Source organism: Nicotiana attenuata, unplaced genomic scaffold (assembly GCF_001879085.1).
Source record: "Nicotiana attenuata strain UT unplaced genomic scaffold, NIATTr2, whole genome shotgun sequence".
NCBI lineage: Eukaryota > Viridiplantae > Streptophyta > Magnoliopsida > Solanales > Solanaceae > Nicotiana > Nicotiana attenuata.
Window position 1 is genome coordinate 126,673 of NW_017671941.1, and position 7,329 is coordinate 134,001.

General features: G+C 39.0%; 1 protein-coding gene across 1 annotated transcript in view; it reads right to left on the bottom strand.

The window, feature by feature from the left end:
* LOC109210965 (acetyl-coenzyme A carboxylase carboxyl transferase subunit beta, chloroplastic-like) overlaps positions 1-7,329 on the bottom strand; it is a 54,935-nt gene that overhangs the window by 28,144 nt on the left and 19,462 nt on the right. The gene's annotated exons all lie outside the window — the stretch shown is intronic.

Below are 7,329 nucleotides of genomic sequence, written 5' to 3' on the forward strand. Positions count from 1 at the left end.
AGGAATCAAATCGCACGATAAGGAATCAAGAAGGGAAGTACTCCTAACAGTCCTGCAGCCTCCCGAGGATAAGTACAGACGTCTCGTACCGATCCGCGAGACTCTACTAGACTTGCTCATGACTCGTGAGACCCTAGGAACCTAGTGCTCTGATACCATGTTGTCACGTCCCAAATACCACTAAAGGTCGTGATGGCGCCAGACACCACTGCCAGGCAAGCCAACCCAAAATACTTAATTAAATTCTTGTTTAAATAATTTCCGAAACCACTTCTTTTATACGTTTAAACAATATATAATAAATTCCACTGAATAAATAATGAAACATTTGACAGCTTTTTAAAGTTTCTGAATAAATCCATAGACATCCCCAGAACCCGGTGTCACAAGTGCATGAGCTATTTCTAAGAAAAATCGAATAAAGTACAACAGCTGTCCGGAATACAATTGGACAAAAAATAAATAGAATCCTGAGAGAGACTATACTAGCTGCGGTCGCCTCGAGGAAATACAACTCACCTAGTCTCCGTGTCAACCCATGCTGCTACGCCTGCTAAGCCATTAGTGGCGCATGTGCCTGTGCAACAAAAATGCGCAGAAGTGTAGTATGAGTACAAAAACAACATGTACTCACTAAGTATCCCGCCTAATCTCGAAGAAGTAGAGACGAGATGGCAACTTCGACACTTACTAAAGGTCTAGTAATATTATTATTAATGCGATGACTCATGGATTTATTAAGAACAACAGTAGATTCAAGTAAATTACTAAACAGGTAAAAGTTCCTCTTAATTAAAAGTCTTCGGATTCATAATCCATTGATTAACAAATTCTCTCAAGTCGGGAGAGCAGATATTAGTATCAACAAATATCAAAGCAAGCAATACAAGCATGCGCAACTCATGCCGAGGTCGTACGGCCCGATCCAACCATATTTAAAATGTGCACTGCCGAGGGTCGAGCGGCCCGAACCATAGATGCATCTATTACCCAGCTCACGAATCATACATGCGACGTGGTCAAATATAAATAAACAGGACAATCAGTCAATCCTGAATTTATCAGGGAACAATTATCCAAGGAAAAGCCAAATTCTCTTTTAACAATTCAAGAAAATGGAGTTTAATCTTCTTAGAAATTCATTTACCAATTCGATAGGATTTAAGAAATTCAATTGTCAATAAGATCACAGATATTCCAAGTATAGCATGCTTTCTGGGTCCTAGACTACCCGAACTTACACATATTAGTAGCTATGCACGGACTCTCGTCATCTTGTGCGTACGTAGCCCCCACAAATAGGAGCACATAACTAATTAATTCACCTATGGGGACAATTCCCTCTTACAAGGTTAGAAAGGAGACTCACCTCGCTCTGAAGATCCATAACCGGCATTCCACGCCCTTCTGAAGACTTGAATCGATGCTAAATACTCCCAAAACTAGCCAATGATTATGGAAATTCATTAATATACGATAAACTACTCATATTAATCCAATTTATAACAATTTCTAACACCGATTGAAAGGTTGACAAAAACGCCCTCGGGCCCACGCGCCCGGATTCCGAATATTTTTGAAGATTAAGTTTACCCATGACTCCATGAATTCAAATATATGATTTTCTCTTAATTCCATACCCAAAATCGTGGTTAAATTCCAAGAATATCAATTTCTAGGTCTTTCTACCAAAACCCCAAATTTCTACCAATTTACATGCTAAAATCTATACATAATCGATGTATTTAACTCAAGATGGATGGGGTTAGCTTACCTTATCGTTGATGATGAAAAATCCCACTTGAAGCTCTCCAAAATCGCACACACCAAATGAAAAATAGGGGAAAATGACCAAACCCCCGATTTTTAAAAGAACCACTGCCTCCAGCACTTTCCGCATCTATGGTCCTATCACCGGTTCTGCGGTTCCGCAGGTGCGGGCCAACCTTCCGCTTCTGCGGTTTCCTCCAGGCCCCCCTTTTTCCGCTTCTGCGCTACCCTTCCCGCAGATGCGGTCCCGCTTCTGCGGCCAAACGACCGCATCTGCGGTCCCAGCTTCCCTTTGCCCAAACCGCATCTGCGCCGTCCTAGCCGCTTCTGCCGCTCCGCACCTGCTGCTAAACCTTCACAGGTGCGGTCATACCAGATACCAGCAACTTCAGCCTTTTCCAAAATTCCATTTTCGATCCGTTAACCACCCGGAATCCACCCGAGGCCCCCCGGGACCCCAACCAATCATAGCAACTAGTCCCAAAACACATTATGGACTTGCTCGAGGCCTCAAATCATATTAAACAACGCTAAAACCACGAATCGACCTCCAATCCAAGCTTTATGAACTTTAGAACTTCAAACTTCTACTCTCGATGCTTAAACCTATCAAATCACGTCCGATTGACTTTAAATTTTGCACACAAGTCATATTCGACATTACGGACCTACTCCAACTTCTGGAATCGGTTTTCGACTCCGATATCATAAAGTCCACTTCCGGTCAAACTTCTCGAAAACCTTCAAATTTCTATCTTTAGCCAAATGACTCCAAAATGACCCACGGACCTCCGAATTCACTTCCGATCGCGCTCCCAACTCCAGAATCACCATACGGAGCTACTCCCTGACTCGAAATTCCAAACGGACATTGATAACACTGAAATGCTCTTCAACCCAGACTTATGAAATTTCTTCCAAAATGCTAACTTCCATAATAGGCGCCAAAACGCTCCCGAGTTATCCAAAACCCGAACCGGGCATATGCCCAAATCCGAAATCATCCTACGAACCTGCTGGAACCTTCAGATCCCGATTCCGAGGTCGTTTACTCAAAAATCCAATCCTAGTTAATTCTTTCAACTTTAAGCTTCCGAAATGAGAATTCTCTTTCCAAATCAACTCCGAACTTCCTGAAATCCAATTCCGACCACGCGTACAAGTCATAATACCTGAAATGAAGCTGCTCATGGCTTCAAACTGCTGAACGACGCGCTAGAGCTCAAAACGACTAGTCGGGTCGTTACATCTATTCACAAAAAACGTTGACCGTAGTCAACTCAAATGAGTTTTAAGGCTAAATTTCACTTTTTCATAGATTTTCACATAAAATTCTTTCGAAAAAAGATACGGACTACATACACAAATCGAGAAAGGCTAAACGAAGCTATTTGAGATCTCGGAACACATAAATAAGGGTTAAAACTGAAAATGACCTATCGGGTCATCACAATAAGTGACCCCTAGGAAGTCCTCGAAAGACCAGACTCCGCTCGTAGAATTAGACTAAGTTTGTTGTTGTTGTTGTTGTTATTGTTGTTGTTGTTGTTGTGTATTAAGATCGAGAAAGTGAAAGAGAAAAGAGGGACCGTGTGAATTGAACAAATAATATTGTGAAGGAGACTATCATCGGTACCACAAAACTATACGCCTGGGTGGTAGCTAGGTACATGATGATAATATAATATTAAATGAGAGTTAAATATAATATATGCCACGATAGAAATGATGAATATTTTGTGTTGAGAAATGAATATCTTGGAATTATTTCATAATCAAAATTGATTTTTCTCATAGACTTCACATCAATTTAGCAGAGCACAACAAGGAAAAAAATTGTATTATTTTTCTATAATCATATAATACAAAATGCTCAAAATGGAAAAGGTGTAAAAGGTTGAAAGATTGTGCTTTTCCTCTTTCTCCTTCCAAGAAATGCATTTAACCACTTTTATGTAAAGTATTTGTTATAAACCTTAAAGTGGAAACTTCTTTTATTTTCTCTTGTTTAATGCTTGTTCCGTTCTAATTAAAAAATAATGAAATAAATAGGAAAATTACCTTTTTAGTCCCTAAAATATTGACATGTTCTTGTTTTGATCCTTATAATATCTGGTTAAGCACATTCAACCTTCAATTAGCTGAAATGTACACTTTTGCCCATTTGTTTATGAATCTTAACAAATTGAACAAATTATTAATTGTTAAATTAATTATTTACCATGTGTTTGTCGCGCCCCCTTTTTTCTCGCGGAGTCCGGGTTTCGACATTCATGGGGGAACAACTCATTTCCTTTTGGGAATTGGGTATTTAATTTGAATTTGAACAGTCGCCACCTAACGGATTAAGGTGCGTTAGGGCACCTAGAGCAATTAACTCATATAACTAGTTTGCATTACCAGAGATTAGGGTAAGGGCTCGAAATAACCTTGAGGAGAAGGTGTTAGGCACCTCTCGCGGTCCACAACGATGGGTCCCGGCCGAACTTGATTCATGTGAATTAGTCATTTAGCAAATAAATAGTTTAAGCACACATATAAGATAGAGAAATTTTGAAAGGAAAGCAGTCTAAGCACATATGTAAATAGATGAGGGAGGTCCTAGGTTTGTCAGCCTATAGGATCACATCTGTACAATACCCGGTAAGCCTTCCTCAACTAGAGGGGTTACGCGTGGCATTGGCGCACAAGTCATCATATCCTTTACTATCCAATTCCCTCCCCTTGGTCATAGCCTAAAGCGTTCTAGCAACCTTAAGATATATCCTATGCGTGCACTACCCGTCCCTTTACTTATATAGCCCCGGAGGTACTTTAGGACTTCTAGTTAGGGTGGATCTAGACTCTCCTACAGTAATTAAAAGGAGAAAACTCTAGGCGACAAACAAAACAATTAGGACTATCAAGTAAAGAACAATTAAGGGGGCTCACGTATTACCTCCACAAATAAAACAAACAAATGCACGTCTCAGACAGCAGTGTTTTAGACATTTGAAAAGAGTCCTAATGGTAGGATATCTAGGTGAACACAAATCAGAACATATGCAAAGCTTTATTAAAGCGGGAACCAATACCTAATCAGTTTGCCTACTGATTTTAGAGGGGGTTGCTGAATCTGGATAGTTAATCAAAAGCATAATTTTACAGGATTTTTAATCGCCCTATAGGCTTGCCTAGGCGCGTATCAACGATATCCTATGAGCATGATATCTAGTCGTCCATCAGAAATGTAATAACCAGTAAAACCATTTTAAACAAACAGTTTGGGTTCATTAGATCCCATAGGCATGCTGTCTAGATGTGAGGACTGATTTTAGACGATGCAGCAGTTTTAAAACCTGATTGGCATGCGAGGATTGATTTTAAACTCACAAACATAGTGTCCAGAATGTAAGATTGGTTTTAGACCCTACAAGCATGGTTTCTAAGTGCTAAATACGCTGAACCTATTTAGCATGATTGCAGAAATTAACTTTAAACTTATAGGCATGATACCTAAACGTGAAAGACTGATTTTTAGCTTATAGGCATGATATCTAAACGTGCAACACTGATTTTTAACCTATAGGCATGTTATCTTCAATGCATGCGAATAGTTAAACATCACAACAATAATGATTTCTGATTGCAGGAGTGGATTTGTACCCTATAGTCATGATATCTAGAATGCACAAGTGATGAACGTCGCAATGTCCTATAGGCATGGCTTCTAGGATGTAAACACTGATTTCAAATCTTATGTGCATGATATCTACCCATTTCTAACAAAATATGTATAATAATCCCTCCCTGTTTACTAATTTCCCTAATATCTGTTTACAAAGTAATTAATATTACAAACCAAGTGTAAAAAAATGAATTACAGGAATGATAACAGTATACTATAGGGAGCCTGGATAGGCCCAAAGCAAAACCAGGGGAACCAGGCCTTCAAACAGTCTCAAGTGCCACATCTCATAGTGCAAGAGGGGTACCCTGATGTGTCAAAGTTCCCAAAGGCCTTGGGGACCCAGGGCAGTGCTCATACCAAGGTCCTCTTAAAATAAATCACCAACTTGTGCAGTGTGGAGTAGCCAGCCCCAATGTGTCAAAGTTCAGAGGAGCCTCGTGGACTCCAAAGCAATGCTCACACTGGAGGGGTAAGAGCCTAAGTGTTCTTGGAATTGAAGTGGATAGTGCTTTACAAGGGTAGTTTTGAGAAACAGTTTCAGACTTCTAGGAAAATCAGAAGTGAACAGAATCATTCAGTTTCTGGAACCTAGGCAAAGGTTCCAGCCAAGCAAACATCATTCGGAAATAGGATTACTTAAGCCTATTAGCTGTTACTAAGTGACCAAACACAGGAGCAAGATGGATCAAACAACCACACGTAACGGGTAATGGGGATTGGGGAGCAAGGTATTCAGATAGGAGATCATGCTAGTAGGGAAGTAGAAAAGACATAGATCTGATTTTAGGCATAAGTAGACATTCAAACTTGCTGAAGGCAGAACACCTAGTTCTAACTAAAACAAAAGTCAGCATGCTATTGTAGTAAACACATGTATTGGACATGAGTAGAGATAAACACATAGGTTGAATATTAATAGACATGCTAAGAAACACATAGTGAGACATGCTATTGACTATATAGTTTTGAGCAAAAGTAGCCTCATAGATTGGACAGAAGTAGCCATGCTAACAAACACATGGATTGAACAGAAGTAACATGCTGATAAAGACACAATTTCAACAGAAGTAACATGCTGATAAACACGCAATTTCAACAGAAGTAACATGCTGATAACCACACAAAATTTAAACAGAAGTAGCATGCTGATAAATGTGAGCACGTGATTTTTGACTTATATGAATTACTCCCACAAATTCAAAACAAAATAATTTTCCCATTATTTGCAATTTCGTAGATTTTTGTGGCATTTTCTGTCAAGTGTTTACATTTGTCTGTGCATGTTTACTTTATTTAATTAATAAAAAATATAAAAATACGTGGCATCTACATTTAGGATTTAATACTATATTTTAGGATTAATTAACAAATTAGTTGTTTTATAGAAATGAAAAATCACAAAAATAGTTTAATTTGCACTTTTAGTTTTAATTTTTGGTTGAGTAGTTTGTTTTAATTTGTTTCCTTAATTAATTGTGATAGTTATTGCTTAGCTTAATCAGTGTTTGGATAGGATAATTATGATTTAGGAGTTAATCTAGGTTAGATTTTAATTACTGAAAAAAAGAAAAAAAAGAGAAAAAAGAATTTCTGAAAAATAAAAAAAAAGATTTGTGAAGAGAAAAGAAAAATAGGGAAATCAAGAACTCAGTTTTGGGCCAATCTACCCAAAGTCGTCCAGCCCAATTTTTAATTCCTTCAAACCCGGCCAAACCCGGTCAGATGAGCCCAGAACCCGGTCCATTCCTCCCCATTACACAAAACGACCCCGTTTAGATAAGCCAATAGATCTGGGCCGTCTATGTTATTCAAGTCAATGGTGGGGAAGTGGGGAGGGTTTAATATATTAGTGTCGGAACCCCTAAGCCCCCCCCCCCCCCCCACTTCTA